Source organism: Acomys minous, assembly GCF_964271855.1.
Source record: "Acomys minous genome assembly, chromosome: 7".
Taxonomy (NCBI): Eukaryota; Metazoa; Chordata; class Mammalia; order Rodentia; family Muridae; genus Acomys; species Acomys minous.
Genome location: NC_140488.1, coordinates 53,590,136 through 53,617,081, shown reverse-complemented (window position 1 = coordinate 53,617,081; position 26,946 = coordinate 53,590,136).

Sequence of the window (26,946 nt, the reverse complement as noted above, 5' to 3'; positions counted from 1 at the left end):
GGTATGTCTGTGTATTACAGGGGAAAGGAGAGGGAGAACATTATGGTAACAGAGGACTTAGATGGAAGAGGCCAGGGAAGGTTTTCAGAAGCCGGGGGAACTTGCAGATATGGGATATACATGCATTATATTTCTATGCAGGGAGCTGGCATGTTGTCTCTGGTGATATAGATCTTCTAGAACTAGCACTTGATTAAATGTAGCTTATTGTTGTATAGGGCCATGCAGTACTCTATCGTTTATTAGTGTCACACAAAAGCATTGAAAGTTTGCCCTAAATCCTCAAAGATAATAATAATTCAATCTATTTTTAAAGCATAAAATTGTACTCTTTTGTACAAGTCAAATGAGTAGAAAATGTTGAAAACTGTTTGTTTGTTTGTTTGTTTGTTTCGTCCTTCTTTAGGTCCACAGCTTTTTTTTTTTAACTTTCAATTTTCTGATAAGGGATAAAAGCCTAATTGTTCAGTGAATTTTTTTGTAAAGGTTTAATCAGATTCTAATGCTTCTATTGAGTAGGTAACTCATACTGAAAGGGAAAATTTTTAATTAGCATTAAAGCAACCAGAACACCAGAGCTCTCTAACTCATAAGTGCAGATCGACAGGTATGCTAGCCCAAGGTCCCAGATGATAAGTCACAAAGAATGCGGAGATAGGAGACAAAGGCCTATTGAGTGTTCCAAGGACCGGCTGGCCATAAAAGATAGGGAGGATACACAAAGACAAATTCCTGAGAGAAACAGGTACCAGACATGGTCGAGTGAGTAATAAGCCAAGACCCCTCATCCGATCTTATGGTGTCTGCTTAATCCCCCCTTGAGGCCCGCACACAATGTTCCAGGTTTGAGTTTAACCAGATGTATTGTTAGCTCAGATAAACATCTACCCTCGGGTTCCAAGAAAAACAGGAACCAAGGACTGTACCCATGTGATTAAGTCTGCGCTTACCCCAGATCTGCCTACGCAATTTGCTGATGTTCAAATGTTTGAAACAACCAATCGTGTGTGGCCGCGCCAAAACTTCCCACTCCCCCTGACCCTTGCCCATATAAACCCCTAACCCCTGGGCTTCTGGGTCGACCCCTCTGTCTCCTGTGTGAGATACGTGTCGACCCGGAGCTCCGCCAATAAACTGCCTCATGTGTTTACAGCAAGATTGTCGTTTGTGTGTCTTTGGGTGCACGCCATCCCAAGGCTTGAGTGAGGGTCTCCCTTCGGGGGTCTTTCAATACCAAAAGGAACTGTTTGCTCATCTCTTCCAACTGGTGTTCAAATACATTATTATAAAATACTCCCCTTAGTATATACTATTGTAGTTGCCCTTCAATTTTTGTAGCCATCTAATTTTGTTCTATTTAAAATCTTTTGCATCATCATGGATACTGCATTTTCTTAAATATAGCCAACACTTTTCAGTAAAATCAGTGAAGAGAAATTGTTTACTTTTTTTTCTAACCACTTCTCTTTCTCCTTTGAACATTATACTTTCAAATAAAAGAATCGGCCTTTGAACTCTGTCAAAATCTAAAGCCCATAGCATTTTTTTAATAGCCTTGCAACTGTATCCAAATCTCTGAGGACTGCCTGTAGACTGTTTGATGTTGCTGTGATTCAGGTAGAATACAGACTTTAAAAGCTAACCTTTCACTTAAAAGCTTGTTTGGAGTGTGGGTATGTGTATTTTCTTCTTGATTTGAACCAAGTATGGAAAGACTTACAATCTTCCCCTGAACAAAAGAAAATGTTTCCATCCTCACCCCTGAAATTTTGGCTTTCCTGTTTTGTTTTATTTTTGTTTGTTTGGTTTTTTTGTCTTTGTTTTTTTTTTTTTTTCCCATCTCCAGCTGTCTGGTAGTGCTACAGGGTTAAAGCAAATACTAAGCAAGGAGCTGTTTGTAGCTTTATTAAAATGAGGAGTGGTAGTGTGGCTCGATGATTGGTGGTCATAAAGATTTATGTGTGACAATTTGAAATTCCATTCACTAATCACATCACCCTGCTAATCTTTTTCATTTTATAAACACATGTATTTCTTTCATTCACTTGTTGGCAGATAAAATAATGGAAGTAGATTAAAATTGGCACAGAGCATACAAAATCAGTCCTCTATGGTGTGATCTGATTTTGATTTGGACTACCACTGAGAGAATTATGGGAGGTTTCAAAGCAGAAATTGGTGCACACTAAGCTTTAGCCCAGTAGTTTCTGACACTTTTGTGGTACCAACTTTCTGTCAACAACTTGATTTTGTAAGACTTGCCCTCCATTCTAAGTGCTATAAACAACATATATCTTAAAAAAAAAAAGAATGAAGGAAGCATAAGTATGTTTATGAAAAATATCTAGTGTATTCCTACCAACTACTGAGATAATTTCAAATTTCAAATTCAATTACTGTAGATTACAACTGCAAATTTTGTCCTGATAGACAGTATTGTATACTTGAACAACAGATTACCTTTCCTTCTCTCTCACTCTCCAAAAGAACTGTAGCATCCCAATTTAACTTGTTTACTTTTGACAATTTGCTTATTTTGGGGAAGCTGATAAATATGAATTAAACTAAAGAAAGTCAGTGATTACCATTATATCTATTCGTAACTTTAGTACTTTCACATTTTCATTAGTAGCCAAAATGCTAATTACAGATTTTTAAAAAATATTTTTCTAAAGCTAATGACTGTAAGTGCAGGAAGCAGGAAATATTAACTATTATTATAAAGACTAATTAAAAGTTGAAATGAAAGCAAATCTTTGGTAAGTATAAATACCATTATTGTCAAATGTTAAAAAATTAGACATTATTTTTTTTAGTTGAAAATATTTTTTCTTTTTTTTATTAATTTATTCATATTACATCTCAGTTGTTAGCCCATCCCTTGTATCCTCCCATTCCTCCCTTCCTCCCACTTCCCCCCTATTCTCCTCCCTTATGTCTGTGTTTGAGGGGGACCTCCTCCCCCTGTATATGCTCATAGGGTATCAAGTCTCTCCTTGATGACCTATTGTCCTTCCTCTGAGTGCCACCAGGCATCTCCATCCAAGGGACATGTTCGAATATGGGGCACCAGAGTTTGTGTGAAAATCAGATCTCCTTCTCCACTCAACAGTGCAAGTTGTACGTCCCCATGAAAAACTTACCTACCAGGAAAGTGGGAAAGAGGGGAGGACATCCTATTGAGACTTTAGGTGTGAGAAGCCTGGGAGAATGAGGAAATAGAAGGATCCAGTGGGTCCTGGAAAACTACAGGCAAGTCTGGGCCCTGGGGTCCTCCGCAAACTATGGCAACAGCCAAGGAAAACATAGGCAGTAAGCCTCGAACCCCTACCCAGATGAGCCGATGGACAGGACATTATTATTTTGTAAAATTTTATTCTTAGGTTTCTCTATGTGACTCACAGAAATACATAGAACAACTGTATGAATGACAATGGTGATAAAAGTCTGAAAGTTAGGGAGTTCAGTACAGGTGGAATCAGTCAGATCTAAGGGTTTATGAAGGTCCAAAAAACCTATATTTTCAAACAATGCCTGGTATTTTTGAGGACAAAAGAAAAATAACAAGTGCAAACATATTTACCTTCTATGTTCTTTGTTGATTCAACACAGTTAGAAAGGGAAGTGGAAAAAAAACAGGAAATGGACAGCTTGTGTAATATGCAAAATTTGCCATCAAATTGTCAGTAGCTGTTAAACATGGGGGTTGGGTGGAGAACAAAAGGAGGAAAGACAGAAAGAAATGAATTAGAAGAAAATGGAATGCTTTAAATTGAAGTAAGATTTTGGCATAAATTACATTTATAAGTGCAACCAAAATAATTGTGCATACCAATATTTGCTTGTTTTATGACCTAACTTTAGTAGAAACTGGGTCAAGTTGGGCTATTTAGCAGTGACAGATTGCTGTGAAATTTCTCTTATAGAACAGGGCAGGAAATGCTGAATTGTTTGTATTGCTCAACATGAAACCAATATCTGGATTTCCAGTCTTGTGCTTTATAACATAAAACCCACCTAATACAGGCAAATTATAGTAACCAAAGACCAATGAATCAAGCAAAAAATAAATATGAGCAAATAGGGAACATCAGACAGGCTAAAGTTGGAGATAATATGTTGATTAATGCCTATTGGACTGAAGCTGGTCAAATTTTTTACATCAATTATGTCGTCCATGGAAACCAAAGAGGTTAACAACAATGTCTTTATGTGACTGATTGGACAGAGCAAAAGAGAGCAATTTGTATGGCAGCATTTTACATTTCTGTTACATTCTGATGCTGTAATGTTATGATGCATCTTGCTGGCAGTTCCTCTAGATAGTCAATCCCTCATTATTACCATGCCTATTTTAAATAAATAGAAAGGTGTAAAGATGTGTGTGTGTGTGAGTGTCTGTGTGTTCAAACTGCCTATACTTCTCTAATTCTTAACCAGACTTCCTAAAAGCATTACCAATAACTCTTAGCTGCCAAATTTATTTTATTGTGTGTATGTGTATAGAAGTATATGAGCATTTTTCAAATATGTGCACATATATGTACAGGTGCATGTGTGGGTGTGTACACATGGAAGCTTGAGGTGAATTTTGTGTGTCTTTCTTTTTCATACTCAGTTTTGTCTCGTGGAGGCAAAACCTCTCACTGAATGTGAGTAGCTCACCAATTCAGTTAGTCTGGCTGTCCAGGGAGCCTCAGTAATCCACTCTGCTTTCCCCAAGTTTACAGATTTATATTGCAGACAACAGATATATACAACCTTTGAATCTTTACCTCAGGCCTGGGGATCCAAATTCAGGTCCCCATGCTCGAGAGGCAAGTACTTTCTTTACCTATTAAACCACATGCCCAGGCCCTATATTTTTCTTTCAAATGATCTTTTTCATCTGAATTTGTTGACATCTACCTCCTGTTTGAACTTCTATCTTCCATGGATTCTGTCCTGTCTTTCTTCCAACATTGTTTTATTAGTGCCTAGGTAAATGCTACCTACTAGGTCTGTGTTTCCTTTATCTTAGACTCTTTTTTTTTCTTTCTTATTTCTTTCTTTCTTTTTTTTTTTTTTTTTGGTTTGGGATTTTTAAATAAAATTTCAAAAATTTTACATGTATATATATATTATTACACATATATATAATAAACTAACTACAGCATGAAGGACCATGAAATAATCAGGAATTATATAAATGTTATATTCCTAGTGTTCTGGCTTTTTGCATTTGGCAGCCTTGAAGAAAACATCTTTCATATCTTAGTGCATCTAAAATTCTGAATGTAATTCAATATCTATCATATCTTGTCATTATTAATTTAGATGTCTTAACCTTGCAGGATATTATTGTCATTCGTTCCTCTTTTCACTGTCTATGCTTTCCTTGAGCAACATCATATTCTCCTACAACTTTATCTATGGTCTCAAAATTCTTGAGTTTAAATTCATACAAGGTTATATCAATTTTTTGAGCAGTGGACTCTTACCTCCAACTTTTTACAAATTTAATTTTGTTTTTCTCATTAATTAACTAATTTATTCACTTTATATCCAGATCTCAGCCCCCTCCCTCCTCTCCTCACAGTACCATCCTCCCACCCTCTTCTTCCTTTCCCCCTCCCCTTCTCCTCAGAAACGAGGATCCTCCCTCCCCATGTCCCCTGAATTACCCTGGTACATCAAGATTTATAAGGACTAAGCACATCCTCGTCCACTGAGGCCACAGTAGGCAACCCAGCTAGGGGAAAGTGATCCAAAAGCAGGCAACAGAGTACATGCCAGAGACAGCCCTCTAGTTGCTAGATGATCCTCATGAAGACCAGATGCTCATCAGCCACATATGTGTAGGGGACTTTGGTCCAATCAACTCATGATCTTTGGTTAGTGGTTCAATCTCTGTGAGGCCCCATGGCTCTCAGTTCATTCACTCTGTTGTTCTTCTTGTGGAGGATTTGTTCCTTCCTGGTCCCTCTATCATTTCCCAGACTCTTCCAAAAGACTCCTTGAGCTCCACCTAATGTTTGGATGTGGATCTCTGCCTCAGTTTTGAACCTCTGCTGGGTAGAGCCTCTCAGATGATAGTCATGCTAGGCTCCTGTCTACAAGCATACAGAATATGATCAATATTGTCAGGAGTTGGCTCTCTTTCATGGGGTGGGTCTCAAGTTAGGCCAGTCATTATTTGGCTCGCCCCTCAATCTCTGTTCCATCTTTATCTCTGAACACCTTATATACAGGGTAAATTTTGAATAGGTTTTGTGGTTAGGTTGGTGTTCTACTCCCTCTACTGGAAGTTCTGCCTGAGTACAGAAGGTACCTACTTTAATCTCCAATAAAAAGACACAGACTAACAGAATGGATTCATAAACAAGACCCAACATACCTCTGCATTTAATAAACACATCTCAGCCAAAATGATAGACATTACCTCAGGGTAAAAGGCTGGGAAAAGGTATTCCAAGCAAGCAGACACAAGAAGCAAGCTAGTATAGCCATTCTAATATCAAATAAAATAGATTTTCAACCAAAATTAATAAAAAAGAGATGAGGAATGACACTTCATACTCATCAAAGGAAAGTTCAACCAAGATGATATCACAATTTGGAACATCTATGCTCCAAATAAAACAACACCCACATTTGTAAAAGAAAGATGTATAAAGCTTAAAGGACACATTGATTCCCACACATTAATAGTGGGAGACCTCTCACTACAGAATAGGTCAATAAAACAGAATCTAAAACAAGAAATAATGATACTAACAGATATCATGAATCAAATGGATCTAACATATATCTACAGAACTTTTTATACAAACACAAAAGATTACAACTTCTTCTCAGCTCCTCATAGAACCTTCTCCTAAATTGACCATATAGCAGGTCACAAAGCAAGCCTCAGCAGATGCAAGAAGATTGAAATAATAACTTCTATCCTATCAGACCATTATGGACTAAAGCTGGACCTCAACACCAAGTAAAATAACAAAAACCCAATACAGACATGAAAACTGAACAGCTTCTTGCTTAAGGACAACTGGTTCAGAGAAGACATAAAGAAAGAAATTAAAGACTTCTTATAACTTATTGAAAATTAAGGAACAATATACCCAAACTTATGGGACACAAGGAAAGCAATACTAAAAGGAAAGTTTATGTCACTAAGTGCCTTCATAAAGAGATTGTAAACACTTCACAAAAGCAACTTAACGGCACATGTGAAGGCTCTAGAAAAAAGGGAAACATACACACACAACAAGAGTATATGGCTGGAAATAATCAAATTCGGGGCTAAAAATCAATAAATTAGAAACAAAGAGAATAATTCAAAGAATCAATTAAAACGAGAGCTGGTTCTTTCAGAAAATCAACAAGATAGACAAACGCTTAGCCAAACTAACTAAAAGGCAGAGAGACTCTATCCAAATTAAAAAAATAGAAATGAAAAGGAAGACAATCGACACCTCAGAAATCCAAAGAATCATCAGGTCTTACTTCAAAAGCCTATACACCACAAGATTTAAAAATCCAAATGAAATGGACAATTTTCTTGATAGATTCCATGTACCAAAGTTGAATCAAGATCAGATAAACAAATTAAGTAGTCCTATTTCTCCTACAGAAATAGAAGCAGTCATCATCATCATCATCATCATATCATCATCATCAAAAACAGCAACAAAAAGCCCAGGGCCAGATGGTTTCAAAGCAGCATTCCATCAGACCTTCAGAGAAGAACTGATACTAATACTCTTCAAATTATTCCACAAAATAGAAATGGAAGGAACATTATCAAACTCATTCTATGAGGCCACACTCATCTTGATACTTAAACCACACAAACACCTTGGAAAGAAAGAGAATTTCAGACCAATTTCCCCTATGAACATTGACGCAAACATATACAATAAAATACTCACAAACGAATCTAAGAATGCATAAAAAATATCATTCACCATGACCAAGCATGTTTTATACCAGGTGTACAGGGGTGGCTTAATATACATAAATCAATGTAATTCAACATATAAACAAATGGAAAGAATAATCCACATGATCATCTCCTTAGATGCTGAAAAAGCATTTGACAAAATCCAACACCCGTTCATGTTTAAAGTCTTGGAAAGATCAGGGATACAAGGCACATACCTAAACATAATAAAGGCTCTATACAACAAACTGATAAGCAATATCAAATTAAATAGAGAAAAAGTCAAAGAAATTCTACTAACAACAGGGACAAGACAAAGTTGTTCACTCTGTGCATATCTCTTCAATATAGTACTTGAAGTACTAGCTAGAGCAGTAAGATAAACAAAGGAAATCAAGGGTATCCACATAGGAAAGGAAGAAGACAAAGTATTTCTATTGGCAGATGATATGATAGCATACATAAGTGACTGCCAAAATTCCAACAGAGAAATCCAACAGTTGATAACCATCTGTAGCAAAGTAACTAGATACAAGATTAATTTTAAAAAATCTGTAGCCTTCCGGTATACGAATGACAAATGGGATGAGAAAGAAATTAGGGAAATTATATCCTTCACAATAGCTACAAATAATATAAAGTATCTTGGTATAACTCTAACCAAGAAAGTGAAAGATATGTGTGTGTGTGTGTGTGTGTGTGTGTGTGTGTGTGTGTGTGTGTGTGTGTATACCTTAATGTCTCCAAAGAAAGAAATTGAAGAAGTTATTAGAAGATTGAAAGATCTTCCATGCTGGTGGATTGGGAGGATAAATATAGTAAAAATAGTCATCTTACCAAAAGCAATCTACAGATTCAATGCAATTCCCATAAAAATATCAACACAATTCTTTACAGACCTTTAAAGAGCAATTCTCAGCTTCATATGGAAAAACAGAAAACTTAGAGTAGCTAAAACAATACTGTACAATAATGGATCATCCTGATGCATCTCCATTCCTAATCTCAAGCTGTAGTATAGAGCAACAGTAATAAAAATAGCTTGGTACTGGCACAGAAATAAGCTAGTTGATCAATACAATTGAATCTGAAGGCCCAGAAATAAACCCCCTTACATATTGACACTTGAATTTTTCACAAAGAAGCCAAAACCATACAATTGAAAAAAGATAGCCACTTCAATAAATGGTATTTGTCAAACTGGAGGTCTAAATGTGGGAAAACACAAGTAGATCCATGTTTATTACCTTGCACAAAACTTAAGTCTAAGTGCATTATTAAAGGCTCAACATAAAACTAGACACAGTAAACCTGTTAGAAGAAAAAGTGAAGAAGTGCCTTTAATTCATTGGCACAGGAGACAACTTTATGAACAACACACCAATAGCTCAGGCTCTAAGATAAACAATTAATAAATGGGACCTCAGTAAGCATTCTGTAAGGCAAAGGACACTGTCAACAGAACAAAGTGACAGCCTACAGACTGGTAAAAAGATCTTCACCAACCCTAAACCCAACAAAGGACTAATATCCAAAATATATAAAGAACTGAAGAAATTAAATACCTCCAAAGCAAATTATCAAATTAAAAAAATGGGATACAGAGCTAAACAGAGAATTCTCAACAGAGGAACATCAATTGGCATAGAAACACTTAAAGCAGTGCTCACCAACCTTAGTTATCAGGGAAATGCAAATCAAAACGACTCTGGCATTCCATCTTACACCCAATAGAATTGCTAAGGTCAAAAATTCAAGTGACAGCGCATGCTAGTGAGGATGTGGAGAAAGGGAAACACTCTTCCATTCCTGTTGGGAGTGCAAACTTGTACAACCACTTTGGAAATCAATCTGGTACTTTCTCAGGAAATTGTGACTAGTGCTAACTCAAGACCTCTATACCACTCCTGGACATATACCCAAAAGATGCTCCACCATACAACAAGGGCATTTGCTCAACTATGTTTATAACAAATTTGTTTGTAATAACCAGAATCTGGAAACAAACTAGATGTTCCTCAACCAAAGAATGGATAAAGAAATTGTGGTACATTTGCACAATGGAATACTACTCAGCTATTACAACAAGGAAATCTTGAAACTTGCAGACAAATGGATGGAACTAGAAAAGATCATCCTGAGTGAAGTAATCCAGACCCAGAAAGACAAGCATAGTATATACTCACTTATAAGTGGCTATTAGCCCAACATAGATATTCTCTGAGAGACTCCACCTAGTGGGAGATGCTGAGACTTGCAGCTGGGCAATGGGTGGAGTATTGAGAATGGTATGGGAGAGTAGGTGGATAGAAGAATGCAGAGGGTTTAGGAACCTCAAAAAGAGACCATCAAGACTGTCCAATCTGGACCGGGGGGTGAGGAGGATACACACAATGAAGCATCAAGCGAGGACAATGCATGCAGAGAACCTAGACCTCCTGATGACATCTAGCCAGTGGACAGCTCATTATCCATGGTTGTGAGGGTAGCAGAGACTGCCTCTGACATGAACTCTAGTTCCAGCAATCTGATCACTTTCCCTTGGTGGGGAGGTCAGGCAGACACACAGAGGAAGGGGATGCAGGCTATCTGGATGAGACCTGACAGGCTGTGGTCATATGGAGGGGGAAGAGATCCTCTTCTGTCAGAGATCTAGAGGAAGGGAATAGGTGAAAAAGGGAGGGAGGATGGGAACTGTAAGATAAGAGCTGGGATAACAATCAGGATATAAGATGAATAAATTATGATAAATAAAAATTTTTAAAGCAAAAATACTACAGTCCCATAATTCAGGTCTTTATGATTATTTCTTAGGTTACTTTAATTCCAATCATGATTTTTTAATCCCCTCTCAGCCTCCATCATATTACTAAAGCCACTACTCTGACATGTAGCTAACCATGCTCCTTCTACTTTAAAATTCCTGTGACTGATCATTTGAATGTAAGTACCTATATGGCAAACTTTTGGGGTATGACTCCCACCTACTTATCTGCCCATCACTTACCTTGATTCTACAACTATACTATACCTTTTTTTTTTCAATAGGATTGAAGTACTTGAGAGCTTCAGCCCATTTTTTCAGATGTGAGTGGGAGTAAATCATTAATCAGTGATGACTCAGAAGTTAAGAGCACTGCCCACTCACCCAAAGGTCCTGAATTCAATTCTCAGCAACCTCATGATAAACACTTACAAACATCGGGACCTAGTATAACACTACTATAAGATGAGCAGTTCAGTGTATTATTGAAAATAGAGGAATGACATAGATGTGGTTTTTCATTATCCAATTGGTCACTGGTCAGTGAACAAAGCTATATAATACAGAATAATCATTATTGGGAAAATGTCACTCTTCATTATCTTTGAAATTTCTCTTCTAATGATCTAGAAATCATTTATCAATTGAATTCTCTATAAATTTATGCATGTGTTTAAACCCTCTAAATTTCCCACATGAATTGCCTGAAATATCTGTAGAATTTACTAAACAAATAAATCAAATATAAAGAAGTTTTTTTTTTACATCTTTCGATTCTTTGAAAGTTGGTTTAACAAGATGACTTTTCATTTATATCATCCTCCACCTTTGCTTTATTTTCTAATTTAAACACCTTAAATAAATAAAGGAATACCAGATTCCTAATATTTTAGCATTTATAGGTCACCTGTAATCATCATTGAATCAGAGCTTTCTGACCGATTTTGGATGTTAATCCTTTTACAAATTAAACGGCAAGATCACTTTGGAAGATCCAGAATGCTTTCTGTTGTTGACGATGTGTCATTAGCTGCATTCTAGTTGCAGACCCACTTTTCCTGGCAGTGATAATAGAGACAGAGAGTACACACCTTGAATTTCGGGTCTCTGGATGAAATTTCACATTTGGCTTTCCAAACATCTTTTTACCTTATATGTGAAACAATTGGAGATTTAGTTCCAGTTAGTTATAACTGGGGAATCTTGTAATGTCATAGCCAGTTTCATTTTTCAGCTCAGATTTCAGTTGAAGTTAGTCATGTTCGTTATCTGTTTGCTCATCAAAATGCCATTTTTCTAAATGAAAATAACTATCTGATCTGGAGAGCATGGTTTGGTGTTGAAGAAGTCAAAACCTTCCCTAGAACTGATTAAAAAATGGATGCTTCTCAAAGATAGAGAATACACAATGTGACAATGGGCATAAGAATCAAAAGTCATTGTGTATTGACAATATTTAATGATAATTAAAATGAGGTAAAATAGGTTGATTGAAATATATTATGAAAATGTCAGGGTAAGAAAGTTTAGTATGGACCAACATAGTTAATATTAGAGTGATTGTCACTTCTTTGTCATTAGGTAGCAAGGAAGAGTTCATAAATCTGACTGAAGTATAAAATTATGTCTGCTTAGGTTTTGCATATAATTTGCATGCATTTTAAAATAAAATTATTTCCAATCCCATTCAAGTTGTGTCATAGGAAATTTCTTGTTGTGGAGCAATTCACTTTTAGTCAACTTGTATGTGAAAATTCTATACATAATGATATAAACCTATAGACTTATAGGTAGAGTGACTCCTACTCATGTTTCACTCTTATACCAGGTGGGGGTGGGGGAGAAGAGGGGTTCTGGAATATGGTATATGGTAGACAAACTTCTGTGAACACTATGGCTCCTTACTATTTTTTACTTTTGATATTATGGAATGTGAAAGAAAATAAAGTGTTTCTACCAGCAGTAAAGTTTTAATAACATAGATTAACAATATGCCATGAAAGATAAGAGTTGAGGCATTGGATAAAGTGATCTTGATGAGGATGATGAGGTTAAAATGTTTATAGTGTAAGATGAGGATGTGGACCTCACAATCCAATAAATTCAGCATTCCCCTGAACACTTTTGGCTAGAGAAAGGAGAAAGAAGAGGCCATATATATTTGAAGGACCTTGGCATAAGTAATTAAATAATTTGTGTTTCTTTGAGTTTTCCTTTTTGTACATTTAACATTTTCAACTTTCAATGTGAAAATGGATATCTGTCTAGGTGTTTCCAGGAGAGTAGTAGTTAGAGCAATATGAAAGACTCTGGAAAGAAAGGTCACTGGGGTGAAAACAGCCAATATGGATCTGGAACACCCATGGGGGTCAAAAAGAATACTAGGATATGATCATCTGGTTCCAAGGGAGATGAAACAAGAAGTGCAACACAGGCAAATATGTTTCCTCATGCTTAATAAAATAGTACCTCTGTGTGCATAAAAGAAGATGCCACTGGTGAACAAAAAGAATACTATATGTCAACATTGTGACATTCCACTTTAAAAATATGCTATTTTCCCATGAAGACATCACACATGTTTACCTGTGGGATACACCTTATTGTAACTTTAAAATTAGGGAAAAAATCCAAATAACCCTTAAGAACTCAATGGAGAACGACTATTTCCTATCTATTGGCTCCTTGGTTTTTATTTATGAGAATGTCAAAAGCTATCATTCGATTGGTTATATAAAGGCAAGAGTAAAAATCAGAAAAACAATCAGGAAACTCCACTGCACATAGGAAGAATTCAATCAGTGTTGCTTGAGAGCTGTTTCAAGATAGCTTATGGAATTACATTGCTACGTTTTCAGTAGTTATGCAAGCTGGTGTACATTGTGTCAGTAGATTGAAATTCACCATGAGGCAGAAAATGGCAGATGCCACAAATTAGACAAATTATGGCATTTTCTTCTTTAAATCGCAGGACCAGACTTTTGAAAATTTACCCATGAAGAAACAGATCCACTTAAATGTTAGGCAATGTAGTTTTTGGACATTTATCCTTTAGTTTTACCATTTTACTCCCTCAACTAATCTGTACCTATACCTACTCTTTTTATGAAGCACAAAGTTTTGCAAATAGACTTGTATGGAAATATGCATGAAAACAGAAGAAGCAGATTTGTTCCCATGGAAGTAGTGGGCAAAAGTTTTACAATCCTATGATCTACTTTAGCCCTTGGAACTGGCAAGCACATTCTTCTCTCTCAGCACATTGCATGCTAGACTTGGAAAATCATGATTATAGAATCAACTGATATAAAGAAAAGAGTGGAGTTCTGGAAACAAAGACACACAAAGTTATTGTTCCATGCTTAACCTCTGACCAATTGTTATACATCTCGATTTTTGTAAAGAGTGAGTTTTAAACAAGGCAGCATAAACTTTGTTTTTGTGATAAGCGATGCATGAGTGTTTCACCAAAAAATGCTTTTCAAATGTGACTAGAAATTAACAAGTTCTACTTTCTGTAGCTCTGTCATCTGCTCTCATCTTTTAGCGGAACTATTTTTATGTTCAAATTAAGTTACTTTTGCAGCATCCTTAAAATTTGACTAACAAAAGCCATTATCTTGATGACTCATATATAAAATGTCTAATATTTTTCTAACATATTCTCATTAAGTTGGTAGCATATCTAGTTAAATGAATCAAATTATCCTTCTTCCTTTCCAGTCATTTTTTTTTGTTTTTACCCTTCTTCAGTTTCTTTAATTATTTATTATTTCCTGAACAGTTTTATCAGCTTTTCTTTATAACCCTGTGTAAGATCAATTTTCTTAACAAATATATTTTATTATGAACTTATTAACTGAGAGTATGTCACTGATAACCCAGCTAACCAAAACAATAGGAAAAGAGGATTAAAGAAAACAACAACAAAACCGTAAGGATATCAGTTCCAAGGAATGATTCTCCTGACATAATCTGCAGAATTTCTTCTGCTGGAACCTGGAGTAACCAGAACCTGGAACCTCAGCCGGAGCCTGGAGCCCCAAAGCCTTCTCTCGAGTGGTTCTCTCTAGGAGCATCTTGAAGTGGTGATAAACATCCAAAACTATCCCAAATCTCCAAGAAGGCCGCATTTTGTTTCTGGCTCACTTATACATCTCCTCCCAGTCTGTTCATGGATCTTTTTAGCTGGCAATAATCAAGCTCCCACACGAGGTGGTTTGTCTTCTAGTGGATTAACATCACCTGTTCTCTCATAAGACCGTTCCCCATCCCACACTTGGAATCATAACAAAAACAGGTTTATATCTCCTTCAACCCTGGTAGTGGCCTAGTACTATCTACATAGCACAGGCTAGGGGTACTTGGGGTACTGCTTTTATCTCAGGCTCTCAAGTGCTAGGTTGTCTTTTGAGACAGTGTCTTGTTAAGTAGCCCAGACTGTTCTTGAATTCAAGGCTCCCTTGCCTCTGCGTCCTGAGGTCTGGGATTACAGATATACACTACCAAGATCAGCTGACCACTGTTGTGCTCACAGAACCAATCTGGGCTACTTACTGATTTCATATTCTGCATTATGTCCCTCTAAACTCTTCTATTCCTTCTGCTCCCTGATCACACTGTACTCTTTGAGAATCAATATGATTCATATTTGATTAGGATATTTAAGTGTGATGAGAAGAGAACCCACACATGAATTGGTTAATTTACTTCAGTGAACACTACATGTTTTGTTGCTATAACTTGGAGAAATCAAATTGGTAATTGGCCTGGAGGCTTCCTCCCTGCTGGCTACCTTTCATAGTAATACAAGTTGCTATGCAGCCTGATGGGGGGAAACGTCATTAACTTTTAGCATTAATATGTAAGTTGTACTCATCTCTGAACCCTCCAAACTACAATAATGACCTCCTGGGGAAGATATACCCATTTGTTTCAATACCATGAATGGGGCTAACTGTTTAAGTTAGTTTTTTATTGATGTGATAAAATGCTATGAGAAAAGACAGTGTGGGAGGAAAGGATTTATTTGACTTACACTTCCACATCACAGTCCATCATCAAAAGATGTCAGGGAAAGAGGTCAAGGCAGGAACCTAGAGGCAGGAACTAACAGAGCCTGTGTAACAATGCTACTTATACCCTAGTGGGTTGGGCCCTCCCATGTCAATCATTATGAAGAAAGTGACTTAGGTTGGCAAGATGGTGTGGTGGTTTGAATAGGAATGACCCATATAGACTCATGTGTTTGAGTGCTTGGCCTGTATGAAGTAGCACTATTAGCAGGTGTGGTCTTGTTGGAAGACCTTTTGGCTTTGAGGCCTCAGATGCTTAAGCCTAGGCTCAGTGATGCACAAATCTTTTCCTGCTATGTGTGTATCAAGATGTAGAACTTGCAGTACCATCTCCAGCATCATGTCTGCCTGCATACTTCCATGCTTCCTGACATGACAGTAATGGAGTAAATCTGTAAAACTTTAAGCCAGCCTCAATTAAATATTTCTCTTTATAAATGTTGCCATGGTCATGGTGTTTCTTCATAGCAATGCAAACCCTAAAACAGATGGCTCAGAGGTTAAGAACAGATTATTCTTTCAGAGGACAGTTTTAAGTTCTAGCATATACATGACAACTCACAAGTGTTAGTATCTCCAGTCTCATGGGTTTTGATGTCTTCTTCTGGAAGAGACCATAAACTCATAAATTTTAAAAATTGAAGTAAATAAGGAAAATGTCCCCTGGGTTTGCCAACAGGCAATCTAACCGAGGCATTGTCTCAGTTGAGATTCATATTCCTAAATAACTCTAGTTTTTGTCAAATTAACAAAAATGTAACTAGGGCAGTAACCAAAAGCTTTCTGAATTGATATAAGGTCGATTCTGCAAGTTGGAACCTAACCAAGACCCTAGGGAAGAGCATATGACTACTCTTTTGATAAGAGGAAGGAATATACTATGACCTTTTAAATAGTTATTATTATACCCACAGATGAGCAAAGATCTCAGCTTTCATCAGAGAAACTTTTGCTATTGTTGTTAATATGTATATTTTCAGTGGTCAAAGTTAATTGAATAAATGACTGTGGATTTCTCTGCACCAAATGGCCATGTAAATTAAAGTCCAGCCAAACCACAGAGGGCATCCTGGAAAGAGGGAACAAAATGATTGAAAGAGATATTTGGGGCCAGACGACATTGGGACAAAACACTGTCCTCTGGGCATGACAGGACTGCTGTACTCAGAAGCTCACAACAACTGTAATTGCCTGTACAAAACCAAGCCAGTCAACATTCCAACTTGAATGCAGGAAGAGCACATGAGCCTCCACCCCTAACTGAGCTATTGACAGTTGATGGCTGCTAAGCTAGAGAAAATCAATTTCTTTTAGGGATATGGTACCTCCCGGGTTGAACATGCTCCAGTGAGTGGTCTTACCTCCATACACATAGAAAACACTAATTGGACTCAGTGGGTTATTAAAAAAAATAAAGAGTACATGAAATTTGGAGGGAGTTATAGGAAGGGATAATCCAGGCAAAATAGGGGAGGAGTGGAAAGGGGCACTGTAATCAAAGTCTAATACATGTATGCATGAAAATTTCAAATAATACATAATGTTTTGTATTAGAATTTTGCTTCATTAGAAGCTAAACTGAAAGCATCAGCATGTATGTTTTGTGTGAGCCTAAAATGTTTTATGCATATATGTATACATATATATATATATTTATATCTATCTGTCTGTCTTTTTGTCACTCCATCAACTCATCTATCCACTCATTCACATTTGTATATATTATACATAATACATACAATAAAAATACATATACATTTATATATGTGAATATATGCATATATATCTGCATGTGGGGTAAAATAGAAATATGAAATTGGCTATCTTTGAAGCTATTATAATTAAGAGCTGCTCATAACTAGAAAATAACTGTTACAATCTTGATAGGTACTATGGTCTGTATGTTTGGAAGTTACAAAAGTTTGCCAATCCACAATGTGAAGGTATAAAGAAGGAACATTTGAAAATAGAGGTAGCTGAAGATAGCAGAACTCTAATGACTGGGAGTAGTCCCCTTAAAAAAGAGACCAAACAGAAGTAGATAAATCCTTTCACCACGTGATAACAGAATTTCTTTTAAAAAGTCATTATAAGATAGTAAACCTTTTCTAGAAGTTAATCAGCTGATGCCTTGATCTTGAATTTACCATCTTTGAAATCTATAATAAATAATTTCTTTTTTGTTTGTAAGCCACCAGTTTCTTATATGTTGTTATAGAAGTCCAAACAAACTAAGGGAAAAGAAGACATTTGAAGAAACATTAAGGAAAATACTATTTTGACTGGTGTGGTAGAACTAAGGAAAATTCATTTAAAAAGAGAAAGAGAAAACATAACCAGGGCTCAGTAAAAGTAAGGAGTGTTTATCATTTCCTCTTGGACTGACTAGATAGGAAGGGTAAATAGTGCTAGATCTGGAGATGTGAGCCCTGTTGTAAGGTACACACAGGATCCCTGCTTTGAATATGTACTCTTTTAAAGAAGGAAGCAGCCAATCATTACTGAACTGTTCAGGACATCCTTATTAGAATAAATACAAGGACATTTTGCCCATTTTATTCCTTCTCAAGTTTCTGATGGGGTTGAATACCAGACAGTTTAGTTTTACAATTAAACTTAGTTGTTTAGGGTTAAGATGTTTTTAGGTCTAGATAGATGTTTTATGTTGAGAATGACAAGATATGATGGAGATTGATTTACATTCACAATTTTAGATGCACCAAGATAGGAAAGATGGTTTCTTCAAGGCTGCCGAATACAAATAGCCAAATCACTATGAATGTAACATTTATATAATTCCTGATTGTTTTGTGGTTCTTCTTGTTGTAGATAGTTTATCGTATGTATGAGTAATAATATAAATTTATATGTAAACATTAATTAAAAATTGTAAAAGAAGAATAAATACTCCACCCCCTTTCTATTCATATCTTCTAATCTGCCATTGTAAAGGAAGCTTGTTGATTCTACACAAAGCTCACTTTGCTAAAAAACAAAACAAAATGAAAGCAAAAATAGAAAGGTAAAAATGGGAGAGAGGGGGAATAGACAAAGAAGTGGAGATGTGGTCACTACTGTACCTATTTGGCTAAGTGGAAAGTATGTTTTACCTTTATTCATGCATTTAATCTATGGTTATTTAATATTTAATATGCACAAAATACATTAAGTTTTGATTTCTCAGTGGTAAAGATGCTAAACAAGTTTCTGTCCTAACTGGAAAGAAAATCAGATAACAAAGATCAGTAAATAGTCCAAATAGTTTCAGATAATATTAAGTTATACTGCAAAGTAAGAAAAAAATTATGATGGAATGATCATAAGGCTATGGGATAGCTATTCTAGGTAACTTGGCTAAGGCCTATTTGAGGAGATGATAACTGAGCTGAGATCTCATTGATGATAAAAATATTTATTATTCTCACAAGTAAAGCTCTTTTAAGGCAAAGGGAGAAGTGACTTTAAGAGCAATGGAAAGTCTTCACTTACCAGGTAAGTGGGACAGAGGGGAGGACATCCTATTGGGACCATAGGTGAGAGAAGCATGGGAGAATGGGAAAATAGAAGGATCCAGAGGGTCCTAGAAACCTACGAGAAGAACATTATGATGGACGGACCTGGGCCCAGGGGTCCTGCTCAAACTATGGCACCAGCCAAGGACAATACAGGCGGTAAACTTCGAACTCCTACCCAGATCTAGCCAATGGACAGGACATTCTCCACAGTTGAGGAGAGAGTGGGGACTGAATTTCGTACGAACTCTGGTGCCCCATATTTGACCACATCCTCTGAATGGGGAGGCCTGGTGGCACTCAGAGGAAGGATAACAGGCTACTAAGAAGAGACTTATTACCCTATGAGCATATATAGGGGGAGGAGGTCAGTCCCCCTCAGTCATAGTCATAGGAGAGGGGAGTAAGGGGAAAATGGGAGGGAGAGAGGAATGGGAGGATACAAGGGATGGGATAGCCATTGAGATGTAAATATATATATATGAGCAATGAATAAGAGCTTCCCTGATTAGTGCTGAGAAGAAGGAAGAAAAAAAATGTCCCAAGAGAGTCTCCATTCTCAATTGCTTACACCAAGACACCACCAACATAGCTGAATATGACAGTTTATTACAAAGCATCAGGTTTTATGGATAGGAATCTGGGCAAGTCCTGGATCAGTGGTGCTTTTTCTCTACATGGTGTCAGCTGTAGACACTTGGCAATGTTCAGTTCATCTCTGTGCTGAGCTGAATTGTTCTGTAAGCTTCTTGTGTCCCTTTGCTTATAGATGCTTTTCCATATGTGCTTTGTATATTCGTAATACCACCCTGGGCATCCTCAAACCGTGGTGGCATCAGGGAGCTCATAATTTATCCATGGCAACTGGCTTCCACTTGAGTGGAAGCAGAATGACAGTTTGACATTATCTGAGCTTCAAAGTCCTAGAATGTTACTTCCAAGGCATCTCATCACTCAAAGCAATTCACAAGGCCAACTCAATTTCAACCAGAGGGAAAATAGATTCTAGCTCTTGATTGATGCTTTCAGTCTTTGGAGACCAACTACCATAAAATCTTTTGTAGGGCATAGTAATGGGTTTAGATTATAATCCAAATACAGCAGGAAGCTATTGAAAGTTTTAATCAAGGGAGTGATGTGATTTGATTTAGGCTTTACAAAGAATAATCTAGCTGCTGTGGAAAATGGACTTCAGTGTTTCAAGAGTGCAGCCTGAAAGATCAGTTAGGAGTTAACTATAACACAAAGAATAAGATGATGACTTGCACCAGAATTCTCTTGGTTGATATAGTGGCATATGGCCACACCGAGAAAATAAGACAGCGGTGAAGTTGAAAAGACTTGATGTGTGGATTTCAAGTGTGCTGAGTGACAAAAAGAAAGTGGAAGGACACTAAGGTGCTGAGGTTTTTTTTTTTTATCTGAAAAGCACATGGAATCATGGTGTCATCAAAAGAAATAAGGAAGTTTGTGGAAGGTAAGTCAACACATAATAAATTGAAGGAATTCTTTTGTCAACTGGAAAAACTAAATACTAAGCATCCTGAGTTATTTAAAAGGTCTCCTCTGGCCCTTCCCCCAAATCCAAATAGGAACAACACTAATAACTGATGCTTACTTCTTACTGCATGTCAGGTGCTTTTATCAGAGTTGTTTGCACATGAACTGTATAAAACTCACACCAATTGTGTGGGGAATGTACAGGTGAGGAAAAGAAAGCACAAGGAAGTTGCATATTTTCCTCTAATTTACATAATTTTTGATAGGTGGAGCCGGGATTTTAACCCAAGCAGTTTGGATCTGAAGTCTGCTGCTCACCTCTGCAGTGTGGGAGAGGAGTCCTCAAGGACATAAGAGCAAAAGACCTGTCGATGCCTCTCACTGGCTACAGGACTCAGGAGAACGGTTGTTTCTGTACCTTGCCTGAACAGTGCAGTAGAGCTGATCCTGGGGGCAGTGGTGCTGGTGAGTTGACCTTGAGGGCAAGAAGCATGGGAGAATTGGTCCCAGCCATTGCCTGGGTAGCTTAGAGGAACTAGAACCTAAGGCGTGAGAGCAGAAAGTCTGTCCTTCCCTCCCGCCCCCACCACCACTGGACTGCAACACTCGGACATCTGTCCCACTCCTTGGTCCTGTCAGCACAGTAAAGTTGGGCCTCGTAGAGGGGGTGAAAGGGAACCAGCACCAAGGGCATGAAAGCAGGAAAGCTGGTGGGTAGACCAACTCAGCTACACCCTAGGCCCAGTTCCAAAACTTTGAGTTAGCCCAGCCCAACATCTAATCCATCTTTGTACTTCTGGAGCAGTGAAGAGGCCAGTCCTGCAGAGCTAAAGCTGTAGGATCTCCATGACACAAAGCAATAGCAAGATATCCAAGAGGAGTCTGGGTAATGATCCAGTATTGACAGTGTCACAAAAGCAAAAAGCCTCAAATCAGAGCAATGACTCATTGCAATGAATATTTGTAAGTGAAGCTGTTTGGACAAAAGAATATATTGTGTGACACATGGCGACACACCACAACAGCTTCCATTGTGAGATTTTGTTAAATGTTATTTGTTTTTTATTGTTGTTTTTGTCTGCTTTATATTGTTTTGTTTTGTTTAGGGGGAGGTTGCAAGGGCAGAAGGAAGATATGAAGGGATAAGAAAATGAGTGAGAGTGAGATGCATGATGTAAAATTTAGAAAGAACCAATAAAAAAAGATAATGTCTAAAGATTTGAGTAGGCAATTTTTCATAGAAGATACATTTCTTCTCTTACTTATTTTTTCCATGGGATAGTTAGAATTGATTTTTAATCAATGTAGAAAGTTAATTCTTTATTTATATACTGATATCTAATTGTCAGAAAAACTTTTATTGAAAAGATTCTTCTTTATCCATTGACATTTTCTTTTTCTTTTTCTTTTTTTATTAATTTATTCTTGTTACATCTCAATGGTTATCCCATCCCTTGTATCCTCCCATTCTTCCCTCCCTCCCATTTTCCCCTTATTCCCCTCCCCTATGACTGTTCCTGAGGTGGACTTCCTTGCCCTTTATATGCTCATAGGGTATCACGTCTCTTCTTGGTAACCTGCTGTCCTTCCTCTGAGTGCCACCAGGTCTCCCCATCCAGGGGACGTGGTCAAATGTGAGGCACCAGAGGTCGTGTGAAAGTCAGACCCCACTCTCCCGTCAACTGTGGAGAATGTCCTGTCCATTGGCTAGATCTGGGTAGGGGTTTGAAGTTTACGGCCTGTATTGTCCTTGGCTGGTGCCTTAGTTTGAGTGGGACCCCCGGGCCCAGGTCCATCCATCATAATGTTCTTCTTGTAGATTTCTAGGACCCTCTGGATCCTTCTACTTTGCTATTCTCCCATGCTTCTCTTATCTAGAGTCCCAATAGGATGTCCTCCCCTCTGTCCCACTTTCCTGGTCCCACGAAAGCCTTCACTTACCATTGACATTTTCTAACACCCCAGTGAGATTTAATTAACTTTAAATACTTGGACTGACTGATGTTTCAGAGTCTAAGTTCTGTTCTGTTAATCTATATATTCTATCTTTTGGAAAGTGTGTACATTTTATTACGTCTATTATTTATTTGTTTGTGTGCACCATGACACATATGTGGTAGTCAGAAGTCAATCTGTGGGAATTGCTTCTTTGCTTTCATCATGTGGGTTGTGGGAACTGATCTTAGGTTGTCAAGCTTAACCCAACAAGCCATCATACCATTAAGAAATACTTTAAAAATATTTCTATTTTTAAGGCAGCACCATATCGTCTTGGAAATATGCTTGTGCAGAAAAGGGGGGTCAAAGATTGTAGGAAGCAGAGGTGGAAGAGAACACCAGGAGAACATGGCCCCTGAATCAACTAAGCAAGGCTCACATGGGCTCACAGAGACTCAAGCTGCAAGCACAGGGACTGCAAATGGTTTTCATGAAGTCCTCTGCATGTACATTATGGCTGTTAGCTTGCTGGTTTTGTTTGGACTTCTATCAGTGGGAACATGTTTATATCTGACTTTTTTGCCTACTCTTGGAACGCTTTTCCTCTTATTGAGTTACCTTGTCCAGGCTTTATTGAGAGCTTTTCCTTTTTCTTATTATATCTTATTCTGTTGTGTTTGGCAGTTGTCTCTTGGAGGCCTTATCTTTTCTGAAGGGAAATGGAGAGGTATTGGATCTGGGGGAAACTGGAGTAGGGAGGGGAGCTGGGAGGAGTGGAGGAAAGGGGAACTGTGGTTGGGGTGTATTGTATGAGAGAACAATCCATTTTCATTAAAAATAAAATAAAATAATTGTGCAATTTGTAATAAAGTATTATATATTCTCTTCCATTAAGAATGTTTTGTTTTTCTTACCTAATTGTGTAGGATACACATATGTGAATAGAAGTAGTGTGAGCTCATAGTCCTGACCCCTTTTGTAATCTGAAGCCAAAACATTAGTTCTGTACCTTTAAGTATGACAAAAATTATGCTTTCTTTCTTAGATATCCTTTAATGGATTGAGAAAGTTCCTATTTGATACTGCTTTCTCAAATATTTTTATCATTAAAATACAGGTCAGTCTGTGAATTAGTGTATTCTTTGTTCTTTATACATTTATATGTTTTTCCTTCTGTTATTTATAATACAACTGATAAACTGATTTCAGGTTTTAAACCAATATAGTATTCCTTAACTAAATATCATTTGGTCATAATATGCAAAACTTTTTTACATGTTGTTAGATTTCATTTGCTTTTTCCCTCATGATTTAAACTTTTACAATCAACTAAAACTATTGTCTGTAGCTTTGATTGGAAGTTTTTCATATATCATCATAAAAAAAAGTGTTTGTAAAAGAATTCTGTTTATTCTTCTTTAAGCATAGCTTTTATCGTTAAGCCACTTACTGTATTCTTCTATTCTCATGGAAAGAATACATAAGAAAAAATCAATATAGACAGTGATTCTCTGTGTAGCCTTGGCTGTCCTGGAATCGCTATGTATACCAGGCTGGCCTCAAACTCACAGGGATCCTCCTGCCTCTGCCTCCCGAGTGCTGTGATCAAAGGTGTGCACCACCACACCCATCTGGGAATATATTTTTAACATTATTAATTAAATGTCTTTACTTATAAGAGCTTTATCCAGATTATCAATTCAATCTCAAGTTGATTTCAGTTGTTTGGTAGTTTTTGGAGTATTTTTATTTCATCTGGGTTATCTAATTTTTGGCATAAAGTTATTCAGTTTCTCTGATAATTGGATCCTCATCAAGTTGGTAAAGACTTTTTTTAATTTTTGATTTTAGTATTGTGAGTCTTCTCTATTTGTGCTCTACTTAGTGGGCCTAAGAGTTCATTAATTTTGTTATCTTTTCAAAGATCCAAAATTTGATATATACATGTATATATAAAATTCCTAAATTTTCTGTAATCTGCCTATCCATCTCTTCGGTAATGATATCTTCTCATACATTGTTTATTTTTGGTTTTTGGCTCTTTTTCTTCTAAATTCAATTTGTGTGGTGGTCTGAATGTTAAATGTAGCTCATAGTCTTTGAAATTTGTGTACTTGGCCCAAGTTGATGGCACTGTTTGGAAAGTTTAGGCTGTATTGGACGAAGGATATCACTGCAGGCAGGTTTTGAGATTTTAAATGCTCTCATCATGTTTTCTTTTCTTTTTTTTTTTTTTTTGTCTTGTTTTGTTTTTTATTTTTTATTATGTTTCTTTTTAAACATATAAATTTATATTATTACACATGAGTAAAATAAACAACATATAGCAGGGAAAACCAGGAGAAAATCAGGAATTATATAACTGTTACATTCATAGTGATTTGGCTAAACATATTTGACAAACTTGAAGTAAATAGCTTTCCTATCTTGTTGGGTCTAAATTTCTGAATGATGATCAATATCTATCACATCTCGTCTCTATTAAATTAAAACATGTATCTTTATATAAAAACATTTTAACCCCTAACCTACTAAGTTTAATTAAAAGACTAGACTATCTGGTCTTCAAATCCATCAGAGACTTGAGGAGGGATAAAACTTAAATATCTGAGTGAACCCAGAGTGCTGGTTAGCAGCTTCCAAAATGAAAAAATAATGACTGAGACAGTTTTCTGCCTGATCAGTCATGCAAAACTCTCAATAACATTGGAGCATCATCTTCAGCCTTCTGGTCTAATATATCTGACAGAAATATTTTCAAGGCAGGAACTATTGAGGACTAGTTTACCCTGTCATGGCAGAGTTCAACTGTAGACTCTTCCTGCATATAAACTTGCCTATTTTTAGCCAGAATTCTGTCTGTTGCAGAGACAAGGACATTTTGCCCAGTAGATTGTTTGCCACATTTGAAGCCAACTTCATAAGGAGGTTCTTTGATGCTCATCTTCTTCTTTGAGGCAGGCTGGGTGTTGACAGGAGTTAATGTTTTGTTGTCAAAGAATATGATTCTATAGACATATGAGGTAAAATAGTTAAATAAGGTGTTCAAAACCCTCAGAGACCTACAGATTATGCTCTAATCATTTTGAGCTCAAAGTCTGTTTCTTCCTTGAAGTTCAAGATGTAATCCCTTAGCTTCCTTCTTATGCTGCCATGCCTTTACTCTGCCATCATGGGCTCTAATCCTTTGGAAATGTGAGCCCAAATAAGTTATTTTTTTCCTTAAAGTACCTTTGTCATGGTGTTTTTTCATAACAATGGAAAAGTAACTAGTATAGAAGTTTGTAACATAGAATGTTCTATTGCTTGGTTTTGAGGAATATTGAGGACTTTTGAACTTTGGATTAGAACAGTGACTGAATACCACAAGAAGTACATAATGGGGTATTATAGTAGGACCCAGTAGTGATGAGAGCTATTATAGACTCTGAAGGTCTAACTCAAGAGGTTTCAGAAAGGAATAATATTCACAACTGGATTAGAAATTATTCCTGGGATAGTTTGTGAAAGAATCTGGTTGCCTTCTGTCTTTGTCCTAAGATGTGGGATAAGGCTAAATTTATTTAACTTACATATTTTATATTTTAAAATTATTATTATTACTATTTTATTTACTTTATATGTATGAGTGTTTTGCTTGCATATATGTCTGTGTACCATGCACATGTCTAATGTAGTATGAGGCTAGAAGAGGGTCTTTTAGCACCAAGAACTGGAGTTACACATGGTTGTAAGCCACAGTGCTCTTAACTGCAAGTGCTCTTAACTGCTGAGCTGTATATTCAACCCTGTAAATTAGTTCATTACTTTTAAACTTACTCTCCTATAGCTCCATGTCTAGTGTCAAAGGGCTTAGACGACTCCACCCTGGTAAGCTTCCAAGCTGTGGAAGAGATCATAAGGCATGCTCTGCTCTTGTAAAAGAACTTCACTGAAAAATTGCTGCTAGTTTGGTGAGGCATTATTGTGAGGGGCCAGGGTCCATCCAAAGCTGGCAACTGAACTTGACACTGTAATGTCTTAACGAGTTATTTATTGCTGTGAAGAGACACCATGACCATGGTAACATGAAAACACTGAATTGGGCCTTGCTTAGAGTTTCACAGGTTTAGACCATTGTCTTCATGGCAGGAAGCATGGCAGCATGGAAGTATGAAGGCAAATATAGTTGTGGAGAATTAGTTGAGAGTTTTACATCCAGATCTGCAGGCAACAGGAAGGGAGAAACACTGA